The sequence below is a fragment of the Schistocerca piceifrons genome, chromosome 3 (genome assembly GCF_021461385.2).
Source record: "Schistocerca piceifrons isolate TAMUIC-IGC-003096 chromosome 3, iqSchPice1.1, whole genome shotgun sequence".
In the NCBI taxonomy this organism is placed as follows: Eukaryota; Metazoa; Arthropoda; class Insecta; order Orthoptera; family Acrididae; genus Schistocerca; species Schistocerca piceifrons.
In genome coordinates this window covers 772342904-772368038 of record NC_060140.1, presented here as the reverse complement: position 1 = coordinate 772368038, position 25135 = coordinate 772342904, and positions in this window count along the sequence as shown.

The window sequence follows — 25135 nt, the reverse complement described above, 5'->3', positions numbered from 1 at the left end:
CTCTGATAGAATTACAATGTCATCGGCGAACCTCAAAGTTTTTATTTCTTCTCCATGGATTTTAATTCCTACTCCAAATTTTTACTTTACTGCTTGCTCAATATATAGATTGAATAATATCGTGGATAGGTTAAAACCCTGTCTCACACCCTTCCCAACCACTGCTTCCCTTTCATGAAACTCCAGTATTATAACTGCCATCTGGTTTCTGTACAAATTGTAAATAGCCTTTCGCCCCTGCATTTGCCCCTTGCCATTTTCAGAATGTGAAAGAGAGTTCCAGTCAACATTGTCAAAAGCTTTCTCTAAGTGTACAAATGCGAAACGTAGGTTTGCCTTTCCTTAATCTTTCTTCTAAGATAAGGCGTAAGGTCAGTATTGTCCCACGTGTTCCAACATTTCTACGGAATCCAACCCGATCTTCCCCGAGGTCGGCTTCTACCAATTTTTCCATTCGTCTGTAAAGAATTCGCGTTAGTATTTTGTAGCCGTGACTTATTAAACTGATAGTTCGGTAATTTTCACATCTGTCAACACCTGCATTCTTTGGGATTTGAATTATTATATTCTTCTTGAAGTCTCATGGTATTTCGCCTGTATCATACATCTTGCTCATCAGATAGTAGAATTTTGTCAGGGCTGGCTCTCCCAAGGCTATCAGTAGTTCTAATGGTATGTTGTCAACTCCCGGGTCCTTGTTTCGACTTAGATCTTTCAGTGCTCTGTCAAACTCTTCACGCAGTATCATATTTCCCACTTCATCTTCATCTATGTCGTCTTCAATTTCCGTAATATTGTCCTCAAGTACATAGCCCTTGTATAGACCCTCTATATACTCCTTCCACCTTTCTGCTTTCGCTTCTCTGGTTTTCCATCTGAGCTCTTGATATTCATACAAGTATTTCTGTTTTCTCCAAAGGACTCTTTAATTTTCCTGTAAGCAGTATCTATCTTACCCTTAGTGATATATGCCTCTACACCATTACATTTGTCATCTAGCCATCCCTACTTAGCCATTTTGCACTTCCTGTCGATCTCATTTTTTGAGACGTTTGTATTCCTCTTCGCCTGCTTCATTTACTGCATTTTTATATTTTCTCCTCTCATCAATTAAACATTTCTTTTGTTACCCAGGGATTTTTACTAGCCTTCGTCTTTTTACGTACTTGATCCTCTGCTGCCTTCACTATTTCATCTCTTAAAGCTACCTATTCTTCTTCTACTACATTTCTTTCCCCCGTTCCTGCCGATCGTTCCCTAATGCTCTCTCTGAAACTCTCTACTACCTCTGATTCTTTCAGTTTATCCAGGCCCAATCTCCTAAAATTCCCACCTTTCTACAGTTTCTTCAGTTTTAATCTACAGTTCATATCCAATAAATTGTGGATAGAGTCCACATCTGCCCTTGGAAATGTCTTACAATTTAAAACCTAGCTCCTAAATCGCTGTCTTACCCTTATATAATCAATTTGAAACATTCCAGTGTCTCCAGGCCTCTTCCACGTATACAACCTTCTATCACGATTCTTAAACCATGTGTTAGCTATGGTTAAGTCACGCTCTGTGCAAAATTCTACGATGCTGCTTCCTCTTTCAGTCCTTACCTCCTTTCCATATTCACCTACTACGTTTCCTTCTCTTCCTTTTCCTACTGTCGAATTTCAGTCCCCCATGACAACTAAGTTTTCGTTTCCTTTCACTATATGAATAATTTCTTTTATTTCATCATACATTTCATCAAACTATTCGTCATATGCGGAGCTAGTTGGCACGTAAACTTGGACTGCTGCGGTAGGCGTGGGCTTCGTGTCTATCTTGGCTACAATAATGCGTTCACTGTGCTGTTCGTAGTTACTTAATCGCACTTCTGCTTTTTATTCATTATTAAACCTACTCTTGAATTACCCCTATTTGATTTTGTATTTATAACCCTGTAATGACCTGGCCAAAAGTCTTGTTCCTCCTGCCACCGAACTTCACTAATTCCCACTATATCTAACTTCAACCTATCCATTTCCCTTTTTAAATTTTCTAACCTACCTGCCCGATTAAGGGATCTGACATTCCACGCTCCGATCCGTAGAACGCCAGTTTTCTTTCTCCTGATAACGACATCCTCTTGAGTAGTCCCCGCCCGGAGATCCGAATGGGGGACTATTTTACCTCCGGAATATTTTACCCAAGAGGACGCCATCATCATGTAATCATACAGTAAAGCTGCATGCCCTCGGGAAAAATTACGGCTGTAGTTTCCCCTTGCTTTCAGCCGTTCGCAGTACCAGCACAGCAAGGCCGTTTTGGTTATTGTTACAAGGCCAGATCAGTCAATCATCCAGACTGTTGCCCTTGCAACTACTGAAAAGGCTGCTGCCCCTCTTCAGGAACCACACGTTTGTCTGGCCTCTCAACAGATACCCCTCCGTTGTGGTTGCACCTACGGTACGGCTATCTGTATCGCTGAGGCACGCAAGCCTCCCCACCAACGGCAAGGTCCATGGTTCATGGGGGGGACAAATGCTATATACAGTGAAATCCGAAATCTAGTACTGATCAACAAAGTATATGTATGTGTGTGTGTGTGGGGTGGGGGGGAAGGGGGGCTACTTCTTACATTTGAATGTGAGATCACATTGACGACAACACTGACCACCGGCCTTGACACACCTCCCCCGAGCTGTGTATACCAAAACAAGGACAAACGTCTACCGCAGTTGCATAACCTGGGACAGCAGGTATCCAATGTTGTGACTATGAGAGCCGCGAAGAGTATTGCGACGGAGAGGGTTTTAGCGCGTCGTTATCCGTTCGTGCTTCCACATTCGGCTTGCCTAACTTCCCCACACTAACTGGCTGACACAAGTTAACTTTCAGCACATAGTACATCATTAGAGCTTACCAGCAGTGCTGATAAACGGCAAGCAGAGTAACTCTCTAAGTGAATGTTAAAGGCAAAGTTTATCAAAACAAGACATGATTGTCTTACTGGGATGGCCGCGATCGTTCTTTGAATAAGGCATTATTCAGCAAGTAGCAAAAGCTAATGGGTACAGGACACAAGATGTTACACATATGTTTTAACAAGATCAAAAACAAATCCGCGGGTATCAGTAATAATTCTAGGAAAATTATAGTTAAGAAGAAGTTTGTCACTCTGACATATAAAGGGCTTGTGTCGGAAAGAATTGCTAAATGCTTTCCAAAAAACATCGCTGTGTCATTCCAGAACGAAGTCAAATGGCACATAGATTTAAGACATAAACCAGCATCGACAAAACAAATGAAATACAACAGTTCCGGAGTATAGAAGATCAAATGTGCTGAATGTGACAGTTATTATATAGGACAGACAGGGCGGAATTTTGAAATTCGATACAGGGAACATTGCAGTCATAGCAACCGGACAGCATTTGGAACGCATGTAAAGGATAGTAAGCCGGCCGGAGTCGCCGAGCGGTTCTAGGCGCTACAGTCTGGAACCGCGCGGCCGCTACGGTCGCAAGTTCGAATCCTGCCTCGGCCATGGATGTGTGTGATGTCCTTAGGTTAGGTAGGTTTAAGTAGTTCTAAGTTCTGGGGGACTGATGACCACAGCAGTTGAGTCCCATAGTGCTCAGAGCCATTTGAACCATTTTGAAAGGATAGTAAACGTGAAGTAAGCAATACAAATGAACAAATGGAGATGCTACATAAAGCTCCAAAAAGTCTCTGTCTCAACGTACTTGAAGAGATTAAAATACACGCTCAACAAATGAAAAACCCAGACCTACTATTTAATGAGCATAGTGATTTTATGCACAGGAGTTACTATGAAATTTTTAAAGACTTGTTTTAGGCTTACTCTTGAATGTAACAGCGAGCTCCAATAAAGAACCAGCTGCAGGGGAAGGCCCTGAGCGTACTGGCGGGGAGGTGAATTGGTCGCTGCGGAAGAGGACATGGCTTGGGCGCTGTGTACGTTCTGACGTATGGAAATCCTCTCCACCACAAATTAATACAATGAGGAGGAAACGGACGTTTTCGAAAGATTATACAAAAGTTTTAATTGTATTTTAAGTTTCCTTTAAAAAATTTTAATTATTGTAAATTATTTGAGTACATGATCCACTCAAAAAAGATTATGTAAGTGTTATTTCTTTTAAAATTATCTTATTATTAAAAAATATATTCGCCATTAATATGTATGGTGATAAAATAACCTCTTAGTACATATGCACATATGTTACAGATAGAGGGCACTTTTTACTTTTACCAATCAAGTTTCTCCAAACGGTGATATAAGGTTTTAAGAGATTAAAAATTACTTTAGTTATGCCAGCGAACCAACAGTTCTGTACTGACAGGTTATTCTGTAACTGCAATATACGGTATGCTTGCATTTTAATTCGTACCGACTTTTTTTTGTAGATTAAGATAGTTCTATGAGTAGCTGTATAATCTCTCTTGTTAATTATGTTTCTTTAACTTTATCTGAAGATGGGCAGCTTGCCTGAAACCGGTTACTGAAAATAAAGAAATAGCGAGCAAAGACTGAAATGCCATATTTTTATTCAAAGGCAAAACTACAAGGTAAAAGACTCCACTGTTCTATCCATTCATCACACTCGCAACATACAGGTCTAAAAAGATCTGAGTAGTGCAGTCGTACTCCTCTGCACTCAAACTGGCTGCCCATTTAGCAAGAAGGATTGGCTGATTAAGGCGGCCATTTAGGGCGCGACCAACTTCCCGACGGGAAGATCTCTTTTCGGCAAAATATAAATATCGTCGATTTCCTAAATGAATTCATGAATTGCTCTCCCATCAATGGTTCTAGCAAGCCGCAATACTTTTAGATAAATATGGAAAGCATCTATCTACAGCCAAAACGCCACATTTTCGTCTATAGAGTCACAGAAGACTCAGTTTTTAGACTAGTTCATGGATAAAATTCGTCGTATCTGCACTGCTTGTATAAAAAAATTCCTAAGCCTAAATTTTCTCCGTTACTGTTTTTAAACTCATTGCAATGCCTAAAGAAAGCATATGTACCCACCTTGCTATTTCAAATTACCACAGCAACCCTAAAATGATACATAATCTCACTGTGGCAACTATTTGAACAACATTTGTAATAACTTTATGTACCTCTCCCTGAAAGTAAATTTAATGTTAGAACCCTTTATAGTTCTTAGAACTTTCTGTGTGAGCCAGTTTTCAACTTTTCACGTATTGCAAAAGCTTTTTGTTACAACTTTAAGTTAATTAATTGAATGGATTGATCTCAAATTTGGTAAACATAACTCTCTAAACATAATGAACATGAAAATAAACTTCTTATCTTGTCATACAACATAAAATTGTCAGAAAATATTTTGCAATACGTTAAGCTCGTCACGCTTTCTTCTTTTCTTGAAGTTTTTCCCTATTCAGGCCACGTCAGTTATTGAGGCCTTCTTTCGGTAGCTGCCTCTTGCTCTTAAACTCTACACTCTCAGGGATACCAACAACAGAGTATTTGACTGGTTTCTGGACATTGTCTTAAATGCTTAATAATGCTATTTTATGCTCCTAACATGCATTTTTCCTCTTTTCAGTATTCTTTTATGAAAACGAAAATGAAACTCAAATAATTTGAAACCTCTCTGAAACGCTCCATTCGAGTCATGGTATACATGTGATGTTGTAAGTTTATGTTGGTAACGCCACGTAGCGCTCTGTATGAAAATCACTGACTGTGCTGTGTGTAGTCTGTGGCTGGTTGTCATTGTTGGAATATTCGCTATTGTAGTGTTGGGCATCTGGTTGTGAAAGGCACTTAGCGTTGTGCAGTAGAGTTGGGCAACACGATTCTTTTTCCCGATTCGATTCCTACGATTCATTCTCACATTGCGAATCGATTCCTACGATTCGTTCACGATTCCTTCACGATTCATTTTAGTCTGCGATGGCACGATTCTTACGGAATGCAAACAGTTCTACATCTTACTCACAGATGGCAGGACATGTCTGAAAGTGTCAGTGGGGTTAGAATCGAACTGTGTCATGATAAGAAATGCCAGAAATAGTTTATTTATGAGTAAACATGCATATGACGTTACAAGTGTGATTCTCGACTTATACGTGTAATGCCTTAATTGATGAAAGGTCACGTTTGATTTGATTGCATCTATTGTTTTATTTCAGTATGCCAGGAAAGAGGAGTCGATTTGTGCAAAAGGTGGTGCAAAATTATCATTTCCGAGATACCAGCGATCAGAGGAAACCATGTCTAACCTAAAATATATCTAGGATGATTGTTACTATTGGATGTACGGTAAGTCCAACTTGTTCGTATTCACATAATGTTATACTGCCATCTCACAAAATTTTGATACTCCTCTACCGTAACATCCAATAGTAACAAAGATTTACGAAATTGCGATGTAAAATATTTATTGTGTAAAATCGAGTTTTTTCAGGAAACACACCAATATAGATAAACTTAAAAATCAAAATCCGTATCTAAATATAAAATTTTGTCCAAACTGTTAAAGCCGTTCCCAAGAAACACGAAATTCGCGTTTTTATTTAAAAAATTCTTTTGTGTAAAATCGCGTGCTGTAAAGAAAGACACCTATATACAGATAAGCATAAAAACCAAAACCTTACTACATTCAATACGTACTAACAACGTTTTACGAGATGGCGTTATAAAAACATGTGAAATAGCGTTTTTATAATATAAAATTGCGTTTTTACGAATGGAACTATGTAGGATATAAATAGTGTAAAAGTTACTTTTTACGAAAGAATGGAACTATGTAGGTGAACTCAAAAAGCAAGAACCAGTCTAAATACAAAATTTCATCCAAATCGTTAGGGCCGTTTTCGAGATCGCGAAATATAATACATAATCCAAGTGCTATTGCTCGTGAGTAAAGAAGGTGTGTGTGTGTGTGTGTGTTTTGCATAACATCTGCAATAGATAAGAGGTACGTATTTATTCATAATACTTGGATTTCTTGATTTTAGTTGTGTGGAGCTGTGTACTCGCTGTATATCGTTTCTGTCATCACTAGTTCGTGTATTACTCGCGCAAACTAAGCTGACGTCGGCGTGGTAGCTAATGGTTGCGATGGTAAATAGGAAATGCCTTTACGCTCGTTTCCGTCAGCCACCGCTAAGCGTCAGCTTGGTTTTCACGAGTAATATTACGGCCCACTAACTTCGTTTGTTCGTTCCGAGCTTACTTTGTTCACACGCATCCTCCACTTGACTGCCATCTGGCGGTCGAAATCATTCGGCACGACTCGGCATAATGCGGAAGTTGCCTTCGAAGCATAGCGTACTAAGAATCGATGAATCGTTGGAACTTGGAATCGTCACGACTCGGAAACACGCAATCGTTCTTACCATTCTTTTGAACGATGATTCGTCCGTATCACGATTCGATTCTTACGATTCTTTATTTAGAGTCGTTCAAATGAACGACTCATTCACGAATCGCCACAACTCTATTGTGCAGTTGGAGGTGAGCCGCCAGCAGTGGTGGATGTCGAGAGAGAGATGCGAGAGTGTTGAGCGGACGATCTGGACTTATATATATATATATATATATATATATATATATATATATATATATATATATATATATATAAAAACAAAGATGATGTGACTTACCAAAAGAAAGCGCTGGCAGGTCGATAGACACACAAACAAACACAAACATACACACAAAATTCAAGCTTTCGCAATCAACGGTTGCTTCGTCAGGAAAGAGGGAAGGAGAGGGAAAGACGAAAGGATGTGGGTTTTAAGGGAGAGGGTAAGGAGTCATTCCAATCCTGGGAGCAGAAAGACTCACCTTAGGGGGAAAAAAGGATGGGTGAGTCTTTCTGCTCCCGGGATTGGAATGACTCCTTACCCTCTCCCTTAAAACCCACATCCTTTCGTCTTTCCCCCTCCTTCCCTCTTTCCTGACGAAGCAACCGTTGGTTGCGAAAGCTTGAATTTTGTGTGTATGTTTGTGTTTGTTTGTGTGTCTATCGACCTGCCAGCGCTTTCTTTTGGTAAGTCACATCATCTTTGTTTTTAGATATATTTTTCCCACGTGGAATGTTTCCCATCATATATATATGATGACTTTTGAACTTTATTAAGGTAAATCTTTTATTTAGCTGGCAGTATTGGCGCTCGCTGTATTGCAGTAGTTCGAGTAACGAAGATTTTTGTGAGGTAAGTGCTTCATGAAAGGTATTGGTTATTGTTAGTTAGGGCCATTCTGTTGTCGGGATTATTGAAAGTCAGATTGCGTTGCGCTAAAAATATTATGTGCCAGTTTAGTGATGATCAGAATAAGTAAAGAGAGAAATGTTGGAGTACGTTCAGTTTTGCTCAGCTGTTTGAAAATCAAATAACGTAAGAGATTTACCAGCACAGTCATTCATAATTTTTCTAAGGGGACGTTTCAACGTCACTGGCTAGCTCGCTGTGCCTACTGCCAAGATTCACAGTGATGTCTTGTTTTGGAATTTGCCTTTCGGAAAATGGGTTACAAATGGTGTGTACTACCATACTGTATAAATACGTCTAGAGATACTCATGAAAAGCTGTTTTTTAGTGTTAGAGAGAACGAGAAGATGCGTAAAATGTGGTTGCCCTGTACCGGCAAACTGCCACCACGTGGACGTACAAGTTCACTAACTTCACTAAAAATGTGCTTCATTGTAAAGTTAACTTTAACTTACCCCAAAGATATGTTCTCGCATTGTTACATCGAAGGATAGCGTCACTCAACGAAATTAAACTCCTAGTGAAACTTGACATTTCAGCCAACTAAAGCTTAATTGTTTGGTAGCTCTGTTGTTAGATCAGTAGACCATTGAATTATGTAGGATGATGTCTCTAGATCGCTGGTTCGAATGTGACCCGAAAAAACACTTTAACTTACTTGCAAAACGTCTCGACAGCCGAACCACAATTACAAAACTTAAAAAGAATATTATTGTGTTTTCCTTGCTGTTTACATACGCTTGCATTTGCAATCCCTTTTCACACATGTTACGTTCAAAAAGATATTTTCTAGTTAGTGTGGCCATACACTTTTTACTTTGTTAGGAACAATGTTTTTATCTTCGTACTGTCCAGCTAGAATCCTTATTGTTTAAATTTTTGCAGTTTCATCATCTTACATAAAGATGAAGTAAGTCTGCTTCACACGCTAACGTTAGTTACACTCACAAGCATCACAGCTCATGTTTGTGTCATCTGCATGTTGTACGGGCTACAATATCTCTCCGTATTATGTCATCGTCCTACACCGCGTTGTATTGTGGGCGTATGGTGAAATCTTCACTACCAGCAATGCTTTCCAAAAAAGTAAATTGTTTGTTAGCAAAGTAAATGCATTTATCCTCTGTTGTCCCATTTCTCAGAATAAGACTAATATGAAGCTATATATAATACATTCCACAGTCGAAACAACTGCTGCAATCAGTTCTTGCTGAAGCTATTTTCGTATTTCGTGTAAAACTTTTAAAAAGATGTGAGCTCTTTTTCTGCAGTCGCATGAGACATCCACTGAGCCACCGAATACCTTCTAGGCTCACTCTCTCTGCTGAATGGTTTCTACAGGGCAAATCAGCGCTAAGTTTTGCAAAAAATAATTTTATTGTGCTTTAGGTCTTCGCTCAAGTCCGATGGTCGACATTCTAGTAATAATATACGAACGAACTCATTTGCAAAAGTTCTACAATTCTTTGGTTTTCAGCGAGTTAATGATGTTGCAAGGAGCAAGAAAAAGAACGTCCGTCGTTTGCACGTATCGCAGCTCTAAATGGGTGGAGCATAAAAGCATCAACTTTCACAAGGCTTCCACTATCAGCGTTCACAGAATTCTTTTATATTGTTTTTAAAAATTGTAATTGCGTTTCCAATCACTAAATAGCTAAACTGTTTGGAGAAAAAAACACGTCAAAACCTCGTAACTTCGGCTAACTCTCCCATAACGCAAGTATAGCTTCGTCTTACTCCTAGTCTGTGACGTCAACGGACCATCAGCCAATAACAGAGCGTTTTCGATCACATGACTAGATCTTGATATTTAATAATTTTTGACTTTTAATTACATAAAATTAACAAATATTTTGTGAGAGTATTGACCGTAAATGGTATTCAAATGTAATAATGAATCAGAATAACAACAATCCGAATCATATTTTTAGCGTAGAAAAATAGCCTATAGCTTCCAGTCAGTACATCACTTGGCGTAGACGTATCCGCTGCCACTACGGAACTGGTCTAGTCATGAGATGTAAGGTGTTACTGGAGAAGCTGGAGACGTACCGTATAGACTGGACGATACAATACGATTTAATTTCAGTGTGTTATCGGATAAGCGATGCAAGTAACTCCTGAGGCAAAAAATTAGGTACCCTCCTTATAATGGCGGTCTGAAACCTCCACAATCGTTGTGAAATGGAGCAGATCTTAATGTCCAACTGTTTCCATCGTAACAACACACGGAGCTCAGTCGCATTGCATTTTGACATTTAATCCAGTGGATCCCCGAACATTCAGTAATATTAAGATAGGTTACTTAATAGGCCAGTAAGATACTTCATTGTTCCTGGACGTTTCTTATGTCATGCAGATAAGATTGGTAGTGTATTTCTGGTAAGATGACACGCAGAATATGATGATATGTGGTATCAAATAAATTTGTGACTGGATTATGTATTTCTTGGTATAGAGTACGCGGCATGTTATCTCGGATGGAGAATCATTGACGGATATAGAAGTGATAAAGTGCTGAGCTGTTCGACAAGAGGCACTATCTGGAACGCACAGAGCAGATGAAACGTAAAAGCCCATTTTTCATAACGTTTCGAAACTAATTTGATTCGCTAGATTAAGTGTTATGTCATTAGGTGAGACTCATATGTGTAATTTCGCCTTTTGAACTTTACAGTGTGATACTCAACAACTACATGTCAGAGTGTTTACTAAGAATCCATCGATTGGTAGGAGCATGGATTGTCGATTCGTTTGATTGCAATTAGAACTATTCGTGTACAGACAACTGGGTAACAAAAAAGCACCAAATGTTCTGTATTTTATAATGTTAGAAATCTGTAACAACTCTGTTTGTCATACTGTCAACTTGCTATCCTATTGTTTAATATAACGACATCTGATTACCTCATAATTACTGTAATTCACAATACTAAACTAAATTCGTATTGTAAACAAAGTGTTTATTTAGGCTACTGAATTATATATCGAAATACCGTCTACACTAAAAAATAATGTACTCAAATTTGAAGCAGGAAACAGGTATGAATACTTGGGATAATGCAGTTATCGTTCAGCTAGCAAAAATGTAATCAGCATTGTTTATTCCAATAATTTCACTTCTATTCCCCTGAAAACGACAGATGTGTATTTAACCTTGTACTCTATTTCACGTATTTCAGTCGTAACCATCGAATGTCAACATTTTCTGTAATTTTGGACAACGACCATGATTGTAATCAACGAAATTACTATGTGTAACAATGTTCCGATTGTCAGCGAATGTACAACGTATAGGACCCGCGAGAAATCGCGCGAGGGGGGAAGTACAATATGAGATTGTGATCTGATTATTTATTTAGTTTTTTCTTCAATTATTATCTCCAGCAAGGCGGCTACACAACACAGACAGTACTAATAGTATAGTTTACCTATGTCCACCCCCGGTAGCTGAGTGGTCAGCGCGACAGAATGTCTATCCTAAGGGCCCGGGTTCGATTCCCGGCGGGGTCGGAGGTTTGCTCCGCTCAGGGATTGGGTGTTGTGTTGTCCTAATCATCATTATTTCATCCCCATCGACGCGAAAGTCACCAAAGTGGAGTCAAATGGTTCAAATGGCTCTAAGCACTACGAGACTTAACATCTGAGGTCATCAGTCCCCTAGACTTAGAACTACTTGAACCTAACTAACCAAAGGACATCACACACATCCATGCCCGAGGTAGGATTCGAACCTGCGAGCGTAGTAGCAGCGTGGTTCCGGACTGAAGCGCCTAGAACCGCTCGGTCACAGCGGCCGGCAGAAGTGGCGTCGAATCGAAAGACTTGCACCCAGCAAACGGTCTACCTGGCGATAGGCCCTAGTCACGCGACATTTACCTTTTATTTATTTCACCTATGTTGTTATCGAGACAAGTACGATGAAAACCAAACAGCTTGTGGGGACGTCGGCAGGGGCCCGAAGTGAAGTATATTCTCGTGACATGCAGGTGCCACTGCTTCGTCATGTCGTAGCGGAAAGTCTCATGTGATTCTCACGAAACCCGACGACGCAACATTCGCTCCGAATTAGGTAACGCGTAGCCATTGTGGATACTTTAAATTGCCAACAGTGTCCTCAGACATTTTTCTAATGAAGCAGTAATGTGAAACGAAGTTTTTGCATTACTGGAAACGCATTTTACCATAGCAGTAAGTAAATAACACGAATAAAATCTTCCACGAATCGAAGAAACGCTGGCAGCGACGTACCAGAGCTAATCACATTTACTTCTCGTCCTGTTAGCAGCAATGCCCCTGTTTTTTTTAATGAAATATGTATTATCATCTCTGAAAATTTCAGTACGTTTGATACAGCCTCTAATTTCGTTAACTGTAAGTGGTCCTTATTGTTCGTAAGAGCCAGTATCTCGTTAATGGACCAACGCACGAGAGTCCAGCTTCTAGCACCATTCTGACTAAACCAGTGAAAGGATTTGTAAGTATACATAATTTAGTATGAGACAATATCAACTTAAATTTCGCATAATTAGTTTTATTCTTTCATGCTTGCGAATGCCTTCTCTATTATTAGTTTTCAATCCGGGAAATAGTTCGTATTTGAAACTAATGCTGAAGGTAGAGGGAAATAACCAAAGTATGCCTCACTCACCTTATAAGTGAAGCTCAGAGGCAAGCGAAAATCCAAGTAGTACACTTACTGTTCCTTCCATGATGATAATCAAACGACCTTTCGCGATTAACTCTTACAGTCATTCCTATCTGCATCTTATTCTGATCTAAAGCGTGCATGTTTTTTTTCATAAGACGGCTTTTTTTTTTCAAGTGACTTCCGGTTCTTATTAACAACATTGCATCCACACATTGACGAGTTGCGTCAGCGAGAGTAATTAAGAGATCTGAGAACAAAAAATACTCACGGAATGACGCGCATGCTTTTCAGATGACACGGGCAGCTTATGCACGCTGTTACGTAACGCGAGTATACACCCTACGGCCTACACAGTCCTGACTCGTGGGTCCTCGCCGATTATTACTAGCAACTACATAGTCACCTATAAAGTGGTGGAGAGCTGCTAAACAGGGCCCATAATTTTTATATTGGCTGATTTTATTGACTAGAATGCGGAGCAGAAACTAGGAAATGTGGTGCTAAAAATCATGTGGATGGGCAAGGTATGTAATGAAGAAGTATTAAACAGAATAGGTGAGGAACTATGTGTATGGGAGATCTTCACCAGAAGAAGTGACATGTTTGTAGGACATCTGCTGTGGCATCCAGGAGCAGCGTACTAGGTGGTGGAAGGAGCAGCAGAGAGGAACAATTTTTTTGAGAATAAAGTCAGTCTAGTATTTAGTAAAATGGTTTATCCGATAGTAAGAAACAAAATAGATTAAAGAAACATTTAATGCGCCTTTGGATGATGCTTTTCAGATGACACAGGAAATCAGGCTGCCCTTCCTACATTATCCACCAGACAAATAAATTTTAGTACCATTTAAAATTGTAGCATCCTAAGTTAAATATTGATATTTAAACTGTCAGTCACCACTTCATTCTTAGGTGGTTCTTGTCGAGTCCGTGCCGGCCGCGGTGGCCTCGCGGTTCTAGGCGCGCAGTCAGGAACCGTGCGACTGCTACGGTCGCAGTTTCGAATCCTGCCTCGGGCGTGGATGTGTGTGATGTCATTAGGTTAGTTAGGTTTAAGTAGCTCTAAGTTCTAGGGGACTGATGACCACAGCAGTTGAGTCCCACAGTGCTCAGAGGCATTTGAACCATTTTGTCGAGTCCGTTTACTACTTGTTTTCTTCTCGAGGAATGCGTTAAAGTTAAGCGTGTTGTTCGCATCAGCAAATTATACTAACACACGACATCTGTCATTTCTGGTAACATGCCAAAAGTTTCCCAAAGACGAATCTTCTTTTGTCATAATTTTGCACTACAGTATACCATAATAATATTGTAACGAGGTCTGCTGGCATCCTATCAGTTGATGTACCTCTTCCACCTCCTCATCAAACTGGGAGCACGTTGGTTTGTGGAACTGATCGATTTCCGTGCGATATCCTTTTGCTTATTCATAGTGCAAGTATTGCTGTTCTCTTTGAGATTCCTGTAATATCTATAATATCGTTTGGTATTTTCTTATTTACGCTTCACTGTATTATCTCTTTCTGTAACGAACACATGTCTTAATTTTTATTCTGACCGGTTTTCGTTTATGTTATGTTGCACATTTGTTGTATCCCATTGAAATGATGTCTAATCACCCTCTCGACTTCAATAGTGTGTAAGACCGAGCAGGAATAATACTACAGCAACATACGAAACATTCTCCGACATTCAGTCATACAAATTTACAGCATTTTTCTTGATGGGTAGCTTAAAGTTTATTTTGATACGTGTTGCAGTATTCATGTCGAGTAGTCAAACGAAAATGAGACAGACGTAAAAATGTAAGTAAATTGTTTATTATTTCAAAGCAATCGGCCTAAATGTTAATACATCTATCCCGCTGTGAGAAAAGACGGTCGTCGCTTTCATGGAAATGGGTAGGCTATCGCCTACGGAACCATGACTGTACCCATGCGTGCAGCTCTTCGTTCGAAGCAAGTCGAATGTCTTTCTTCAGCCCTCCACATGTTGCCAAGATTGTTTTGACTATTTCGCTAGGAAGCCGCTGACAAGAAGAAGAGTGACAATTAATCTGGATAAGACCTGACGCTTAATGAATTCATTCATTCAAGTTGTAGGTTTTTACCATCTTTGTAAACGTCTGTAAAAGTTTGTGGACCCTGGGACTGATTCACCATCTGTCAAATTCTCTAGTCCGTATTTCTGGTCTCACTGTTGAGGTTTTCTTCAAGCGTGTAGCTAATGGCCTTTTCCTCCGGGTCATCAGTCTTCTGAGTGACTTGATTGTTTCCCTATAGCACGTTCTTTGTGTCGGAGGAGCTCCTGCACCCAGCGTCCTCAGTTATTTGTGTAACATATTCCCATCTCCGTCTTCCCCTACAGTTTTTACCCTATAGAGCTCCTGTAGTCCCATCGAAGTTATTCTCTGCTGTCTTAACACGTTCTATCATTGTATTCCTTCTTCTTGTCCACGCTGTCCACATTTTCCATTCCTCACCGAATCTGTGAAAGGCCTCCGCACTTCTTCTCCTGCCAGTCTACCTAATTTTCGTCGTTCTATAGTACCAAATCACAGTAGCATAGATTCTCTTTTGCTTAAGTTTTGCAACAGACTATGATTTTCTTCCATAGAAATGTACAGAGTGATTATAACTAAAGTTAAACTTTCACAACGCTATAGAAATAACACCACTGGTCAGAATGCCGCCAAAATGCAATGGAATACTGTCGGAGAAGGGGGAAAACGTATGGTAGAAGAAAAAAATAGTGTGAAAATTGATCAATTGATGGCAGTGTATGTGTCAGAATACGTAAATGAAAACATCTATCATGCGCACGACCCACTGAAGTTGATATGAACACGCCGGGTACACGGCTTTTCCTCCTTTCGCATCTGCGACGTTCGCCATGACTGTCTCAATGCAGGATCGAGCTCTGCTTGTAAAGCCGTATTACAAGAATGATGACTGTGCACATGTCGCTCTGCAGAAGTTCCGGACACAGAAGGGTTTGAAAAAAAGCGTTGCTTTTCGGAAATTCGAAAAGACGGGTTCTTTTGGTGTGCAACCTGGTAGAGGGAGGAAACGAATTCATTTGACGTCAGTGGAAGCAGTGGCCACAGCAAAGCAGGAGGAGACGAGTGTTGGTGTGCAAACGTGTAGTGCATGGAGAATTGCCTGAACATTGGACATACCCATGAGCATGGTGCGTAAAATCCTATGAACCATCCTTCTTTGCTATCCATTCAAAATTAACCATGTGCACGAGTTGCTTCTTGTTGACCTGCCAGCAAGAGAGACCTTTGCTTTAGAATTTCTTCCTCGCATGGAAGTGGACAATGATTGGCTGTGGAAGATTTTGTGGACAGACGAAGCCCACTTCCATCTGACAGGATATGTCAATACACAGAACTGTCGAATATGGGCAACAGAAAATCCACACGCAAATCAACCAGTACCACTTCATCCTGAAAAGGTCACTGTGTGGTGCGGGGTTCACGGCATCATTTATCACAGGGCCATACTTTCTCGAAGAGACAGGTGCTTCCTGTCCTATTATCTGTGCCGTCACTGGTAAGCGTTATGAGTGTCTTTTGCGCAACCACGTCATTCTAGCTCTCCAACAGCGTGGATGTGTGGACGGGATCATTTTTATGCAAGATGCCGCACCTCCGCACATTGCAAATCCAATTAAGCACCTACTGAAACGCCATTTCGGAAATGATAGAATTGTCAGCCGCCATTTCCCTACAGCCTGACCACCCCGATCACCTGAGCTTAATCCGTGTGACTTCTGGCTGTGGGGCTGTCTGAAAGATGTGGTGTTCAGTGTTCCGATTGCAAACTTAGCTGCATTGAAGGCACGAATTGCGCAACACGTTCTGATCGTGACCCCGGAAACACTTCGACCAGTTGCGGAACATGCTATTTCTCGATTTCAACTTGTTGCACAAGACGGTGGACAGCATATTGAACACGTTTTGCGTCATTCACACGGAAATTAATAATCCGATTTGATTTTGGTTGATGCTTTTTATACGGTTTTTGGCCTCAGGACAATTAAAGAGCGATTTTTCCCACCCGATGTGACATGACGTTGCGTTGTCGTGGTGGATGGGCTTACGTAACTAACAATATCACACCTGTACACCCATGCACACTGAGAAGTACTGTTTGTTGACCGTCAAACGTACACCTTAGGTATTGTTGTATGATTCATTTGTCATTTATAGTCAACCATTATTAAATTATGATGCTGGCAGCGCCATCTATTGCTACATTTTGTAACTATTTTTCTTCTGCCATACGTTTTCCCCCTTCTTTGATAGAATTCCGTTGCAATTTGACGCCATTCTGGCCAGTGACATTATTGCTACAGCGGTTTGCAAGTTTAACTTACATTATAATAACCCTGTACATTCTCAAAAATTTCTTCCTCAAACCACTCGTACACTTCTTTTAGCCAGGAATGCCCTCTATGCTTGTGCTACTCTGTTTTTATGTCCCCCTTGCTACATCTTTCGATTGTAATGTTGCTTCCAAGGTTGCAAAATTCCTTCACTTCGTCTGCGTGGTGGACCTTAATTCTGATGTAAAGTTGACGGCTGATTTCATTTCTGCTACTCCTCATCACTTTCTCAACGCCCTATATTGAAGAAATTTTTCTAAAGGGAAGCAGGCATGTCGGAAAAGCTGATTCCTCTGACGCTGTCGGAGATTTAAACCCACGATCTTCTGTCAGATAAAAGTCTTTCCAAAATTATGATACATTTGGTGGAATAAGAAAACACAGGTCAGCTACCAGTACATCTAAACTTTACTAGTACAACTGCAGAGAAAAACGATTGAAAAGAGAAAAAATGAAGGAAGATAATCAGCCAGGAGCATTACATAAAAATTAAACATATCTGTCTTAGAGGCTCTAATGTCCACACTTCTTATACATGAGGCCACGAGAAGTTACGTAAAAGTTGATTGTCGTTGCGGACTGAGAAGACGCCGCTGCCACGTGGCCTGGTCACCTGGCAATGCGTCTTCTCAAGTTGGCTCCTTCCCAACCCCGTCTGCTCTGATGGGTAACTCCCCTTCCAGGATGCAACAAACTATATATAACGTGCGCCGTAACGGCGCCTCGTGTGGCTATAAGTTGCTCCAGCTCTCCGCCCAGGTGCTTTCTAAACCTTCATAGCGTTATCCATCTAACAGAATCCAGGCAGTTTCCGCTCTAACACAGGTCTATTGCCGAATTTACACCCGGTAAATGCTAATTCATTAAACAGGCACTAATTCGTTTCAGTTTTAATCATATGCTTTAAGCTGAATTTCATCTTTTGAATTCAGTTTCGGATATTGCTTGATGGCGATCAGAAACCTAAATCAGGCGTCAGAAATACTGTGCAGACTAGGCATGCTGCCTTAGGGAGAAACAGTGATAATTAAAAAAAAAAAGAGTGTAGTGCATATTTCAGCCTCAGGTCACACAATTACATCATTGATCATTTCGATTCATTGCACAAGCATTATCAGATGGTCTGTTTAAAAAGAGAGAAAAAGGTTATAATGCAATACTAGGAAACTGAAGTGTAAATCTTATTCAAATTTATACACGTTCTTGAACACGTTACATAGTAACTCGTCAATTGAATAAGTGGAATGTGACTCGTGATGTAAATGTGTTTGCGTTTATAATGGTGGAACTGAAGGCTGTAACTCGTCAGCTGAACATATCCGAGACGAGATCGCAATGGAGATGTATCTGCACTCTGATTGTTGGAACTGAAGGCTGAGAGGGGCTACAGCCTTCGGTTCCAACAATCAGAGTACAGTTATATTTCTGTTGCAAGTTTCTCTCTGGACCTGTTTAGTTGACAAATTACTGAATTCAGGTACAAATGGTTGTGTACAAAAGTCAGTTTAAGCTGTAACTTAGTTTCCTAGTATTTTACTTCCCTCCATTTTCTTTATTTTTAAATAGACCATGTGATGATGGCTTGATAATACCTCGAAACAGATAATGACGCCATTTACGTTACCTGAGGCTAAAATATATACACTGTCCAGTCACATTAATGTGACCAGCTGTCAGAAACATAAATAGCCACGTTTGGCAGGGCGGACCGCCGTGAGATGTGCAGGAAGAAAGCCAGTGATGTTGTGGAAGGTACTGACAGGGATGCGGAGCCAGTGCATGGACCAAATGCGCCAGTGCATCCACGACGTGAACAGCCCGATCGAGGTGGCCCCATGTAACGTGTGTACCGTGATGTGCCTACAACCCCAGAGGATATGAAACAACGTATTGTGGCAGCCTGCGGCGACATTCATTACGCCAGAGATTGCAATTGTGTGCAGCAAATGATGGCCACCACATTGAACATCTATTGGCCTGACATGTCGGGACACACTCTATTCCCCTCCGTAATTGAAAACGGAAACCACGTGTGTACGTGTACCTCACCCCTCATGGTAATGTACATGTGCATCAGTGAAAAAGACCAATAAAAAGGTGTTAGCATGTGGACGTAATGTGCTGTTCCAGTCTCTTCTGTACCTAAGGTCCATCACCGTTCCCTTTGGATCATTACGTAATTCGGTGCTCTCCGATACACACGATCGAACAGCGGAGGAGTGGTACTCAAGCGTCAACTTTAGGTTACAATATCTCAGGATGTAATTAACATTTTACAATGCAACAAACGGCACTGATTACGTATTTGTTTATATGTTCAGATGAGCTAACAAAACTAACGTGGTTCCATTTAAAAAAATGTAGGTTTGTGTTAAAAAACATACTTCCGTGCATTTTTGTATGGTTTGTATTAAACAATTACACTAGCCCCTCTCCTCACGTTCGGTCTGTGGAATCGGTTCGTCAGTATTTGATCTGGTTTACGAAATATGTCCAGCGGTAATGTTAGGTGACTCACCATATATAGGAACCACCCTGGCGCTCAAAGGGAGAGGTGGAAGAAAGTGGGCAGGGGATGATGGGTTGAACACCCAGGCCTTGCCGACATGTCCCGTTTCCTCCTCCAGTATCCAAGGCAGTTCGTCACACTCGGTGGAACTATCGAAAACATACTTTTTTTTTGGAGAAGAACTTTACAGCAACGAGAGAATAACCGATACTAAGAATGAAAGATGTGTGGATCAATTCCTCATTGCAGGAACATCCCAACTCCAGAGTGTGTCAAGAAAGACACTGCAAAAAAAAATTAGAGAAAGATTGTCTGTATTTGGTACTGTGGATAAGTGCACAATTTCGTTCATTAAGTAAGTGTCAAAAATCAAACAAACAATTAGTGAACTGCGTGGCCACAGATGCACTTCACAGAATTCATCTTCGTTTGCTGGAAGTATCCCAGATTCGGAAAGAAGAGCAGGTAAGGAGTTATCTGATGAGGAGTCACTCGAGTAATTACGGCCAGCATCTGTCGCACCAAGAGCCAGGCATCTATCGCCGATCCGCGTACCAGGCGATGCTCGTTTGTGTCCAGAACATTAGGGGCGACACACAACAGAATGTCTGCGAGCTGAGTTCCGTGAAGGCGTGACCGACATACCTGATTCCCATGAACCGTAAGGTACTCTGAAATGGCAAGGTAAGGAGCTCACACCGATTGCCAGACGACACGCTAGTCGATGTTGGGCTGCTTCCTCTCAACCATACTTGGTAACATGTTCTGCTGAAGAAAGACATACATCGCCTTCGTGGACATCAAGCACGTTGGCAGTATCGCGGTACGAACATAGTCAATTTCGAAGAAAAAATGGCGGAAGTAAAAGAACGGCGGCGGGACTTCCGAAACCTGGATAGGGGCTGAGAAAGAGCATGATCCAAGGGCCTCCAGCAACAGGTTGGTAAGACATATGGGGCAACGGCGCCCCAGCACCATTTGAGAGTCGACAAAAAGGGCTAGCGCTCTGTCAGGACATGATACAGGCCTAAACCTCCCTTCCACCGCTGGACAGTGAGGGTCTCATTCCTTTTCTTGAACAGCAAGCCTTGGCAAAAGTATGAACCCAGTGATGCTAACATGCAGAGGACAATGGATGACAGAATGGGAAATGTATGTGTCACATGAGAGATACGTGACGCCAAATATACACTCACATACTGAGTCTGTTGCAAAAGATCGAGGGCTTGTAAGTGCTGATGTAGGAGCCCAGCTCGTAATTGCAACAGTTGGCGCTGGAAGTTGAGGGCACCACACATCACTCGCGAAATCGAATAACAGCTATAGACAATGGAGCAGTGCTGTCGTCACGAAGCCCCACAGGTATAGCCACAGCGCGTGATTTGCGGACGTTAAGGCACCTACAAGAAGCTTCGCCATGGATCTTAACCCATGCCATGATTCCCTGACCTCAGCACTGCTACAAAGAACGATGACGAGATAGTCTGCATAAACAGTGCTGCAAAATGCATGGCCACTGAGAGACAACAGTGCAGAGAGCGGGCAGCCTTGATGGACCAAACTATGGATCAAGATGGAAAGAGTGAGACGACCATCGTAGAGCACATGGGACGTCGTTTTGTGGTGGGGACGCATTACGACGTCGCTGTTAGTATCAGGGTATCCCATACTGCTGAGCATCCCTTCCAGCTAGTCCTAATCGACGTGATCGACTATCTGGCTGAATTCAAGAGTGGCCAAAACTCGAGGCACATGACGAGCATGAGCAAGAGTGATCATATTTCAGTAGCAACAGAGGGCATCTCCCAAAGAGGTCTAATCAGCGGAAACCATGTACTGGTCCATCGGTTTAAGCTGTGCATCCAGCAGCCTGGTAAGGATCTCCATATCGCTGTTGAACAATGTCAAGGAGCGCTAATCATGTGTCCTTGATGTACCTTGAGGCTTGTGGATGGGAATGGGGGGACTGTTGAGGTAACTGTGTGGGTTCTTCTCGATAGGCGACATTAGGTCCTGACAAATTTCCGTCCAAACTAGTCCCAATAGGGGACAAAATATACAATAAAACTCAAGTGGGGGGCCATCGGGTGGGCGACTTTTTTGTAGAAACTGCCTTCATAACATCGTGGACTTTGTCCTCCGTGACGTCAGCAAGCACATCCATCATTGTATCCCCAGGAATTGAACGACAGGGGAGTCGGGAGACCACAGTTTTGGTTGATTGGTGACACTGTGCAGAGTACAGCGTAAAATAATGTTCAAGGCAGACCATATATCGCGATGGGTATCTATGTGCCTCCCAGCATCAGTCATAAGAACATTAATCAAAGTCCTCCAACAGTGGCATCCATCTACATAGCTGGATGCCCTGACCTCAGCTCCTTCACAGTGTTCTTAAGAGACGGCAGTGAGCTGTGCCGCTGCATGATCCACCATCGCGTGAAGCATCATAGTACATTCCCCAAGAATTGTGAAGTAGAAACCCTGGGTTCGTCACCGCCATGTCAAAGCCTCTCTTCCATAGCCAATTAGGTCTTTACCGAGGGCAGACTATGCATAGATGACCCACCATGACAGGGCAGACTGATAAGCATCGTCGCATCACTGACGGGCATGGTCTCAATGAGCTGCTGACAGCTGGGTGAAGCCCCAGCTGCACCACACCCTTTCGCGGCAGAGACTGACGGTATAGATATAGGTGTCATGGTCAGAGAAGGCAACAGGTCAGACTTCAACAGCCTGCACCTCACCAACAATATCCCTTGAGGTATAATCACGATCGAGACCACTGAAATAATATCTAGCAAACTGCAGAAACACTAGGCATTCACCATAAATACCGTCCAGAGGTTGAGGTGCTGAATAACTACAGTTAGCACTGTGCATGGAGAGTGGCACGGCTGTTGATCTTTGGACACCTGGGTGGAGTTGAAGTCACCTCACATAATCAAGAAATCCTGCCGACCTAGGAAGAGAGGCATGGCTTCTTCAGAGAAGAAAGAGGAACATTTGCAGCTGCGACCCAATCCAGATGGCACATAGACATTGGTGGACCTGACGCCACCAAATGTGAGACCAAACCTTTTGATTCCAGGAGATACCTTCACGTAAGAGGATCGCCACACCACTACCAGTAGGGAGAGCATGGGAGACACGTGCCACAAATCCATAGGAAACACAAAAAGTTGCAACATGCATCTCGTAAAGGAGGGCAACGTCAACATGCGCAGCAGACAGAATTTCATGGAGTAACGCCAGTTTATTGCATACGCGAATGATATTGACATTGACTGTCGCTAAGCGATACGTCTGAAAAACCGTCACCTCCATGAGGGCGGTGATACAAACATGAAGGAAGCACGGAAGCTCCCCACTAGGCCACTGTAGAAGGGCACATCACTGTAAGGAGGAGTGAGCCGACTCCACCAAATGGGTTCCATCGCTCTGTAAATCCCTAAAACGTTCATCCTCAGCATCAACGTCGTCTGCCCTGGAGACACGCATCTCACAAGACCGGTTCTGTGGAACACTATCAAAGGTATGGGCACAAGTAGATAGGGGGGCAACTGCATCGGATGTGGGCAGGGGGAGATCAGTGCCATAGTTCGAGACTCGCTTCATCGAGTGTCATGTCATCAGAGGACAGCACACCATCAGTAGGACGGTCATCATCCTGTGCCCACATACGATGGAGATAGTCTTCCGTTTCCTCGGGGACTGTTGCTTCCTAACATGTTGTTCCATGTCAGATGGCGGACGACTATCGTCTGACATGCGGTCGATACATGAGGTCGATGCAGCTCCGTGATCAACAATCATGGGGTCGGAACAGGTAACTTATTGCTGCTGACAACCGTTGTCTGTTGGTAGTGTCTCCGGCGGCAGTGTTGGAGAGACAGGCAAAACGTCCATTGCGTCTTCGAGAGGAGTCGACGCCAGTGTTGACGGATAGAGATCGGGGGACGGAACCCCTCTGTGGACACGTAAGATACAGGTGACCCCGGTAGAGCGATGTCTCCGATCGGCGTCTAAACCAGGCTACACTGGAGACACTCAGAATGGACATGGCCTTCCTAGCCACAACCTGTACAGGTGCGTCGCCGGCCATCAGGCCAGCAGACAGAATTTCGTGGAGTAACATGACGACAGCCCTGCAACCGGCAATAACCAAGTAAGAAATCATGTGTTTTCGCAATTCAGTTTTTATCTGGCAGACGCCACTGAGGACATGGTAGGTTTCGAACGTATACCATTTTTCAGCAACGTGTCTGACAACGTTGCCGTAAGGTTTAAAGGCGGACACCACTACGTTGGCGGCACCTCAAACGGGAATTCGTAAACGCTCAACGTTCGGACGCCAAAACCTGCGTGATAAACCACGACGCCGGCCGTTGTGACCGAGCGGTTCTATGCGCTTCAGGCTGGAACCGCGCGACCGCTACGGTCGCAGGTTCGAATCCTGCCTCGGGCATGGATGTGTATGATGTCCTTAGGTTAGTTAGGTTTAAGTAGTTCTAAGTTCTAGGGGACTGATGACCTCAGATGTTAAGTCCCATAGTGCTCAGAGCCATTTGAACCATTTGAACCAACCACGACGCCCCCATATGGCCGTCGGAGTATCGGAACTTGAGATCGTTAGCATGGCGCCGAGCAACGTCGGCGCACTGCTCTTCGCTCGCTAGCTTTATGTACACAGTGGTACTAAGGATCGAAAAATGAATTCCGAGAACGTCTTGCGGTGGGAGGCGCATTTCGTTCCGTATAAACCGTTCTAATTCATACCCTTTTGGTCGTTCACGATCCAAAGGAAAAGTTAGTTTAATCAGGGCTTGGCGATAGTAAAACGCCATGATGGTCGGTAAATTCGGACACGAAGGCAAGCCACTACACAGAAGTAAACAAATGCGCGCTCGGTCGCAAGCACGACAACAAGCGGGACACAAACAAGATGTGCTCGCCTCACCACTGCCGTAGGCAGACTGAACCACTCGGCCACAGAGCAATTATAACAGGTCGACAAAAATTCCTCATCCTCTACACTTGCACATTACGCTACACACAATTTCAAAGAAAAATACTGACCTGGCGCCAAGAGTAATGTAGGACTTGTAGTGCCGGAGGGGGTGATGTCACATCAGAGCATGCGCAGACGAAAGTAGACAGCTGCGCCCGTTGTCTCTTTTGTCGTCGCACGGCTGATCATCATTTCAGCACTCGACTCTGGTTACTAGCAGTCGCAAGAGAGCACTAGAAAACATGTTAGCATACCAGCACGTATTCGAAGGGAAATGGCGTAACTTTAGAGCAATAACCGGCTTGTTTTTGAAGAGTAA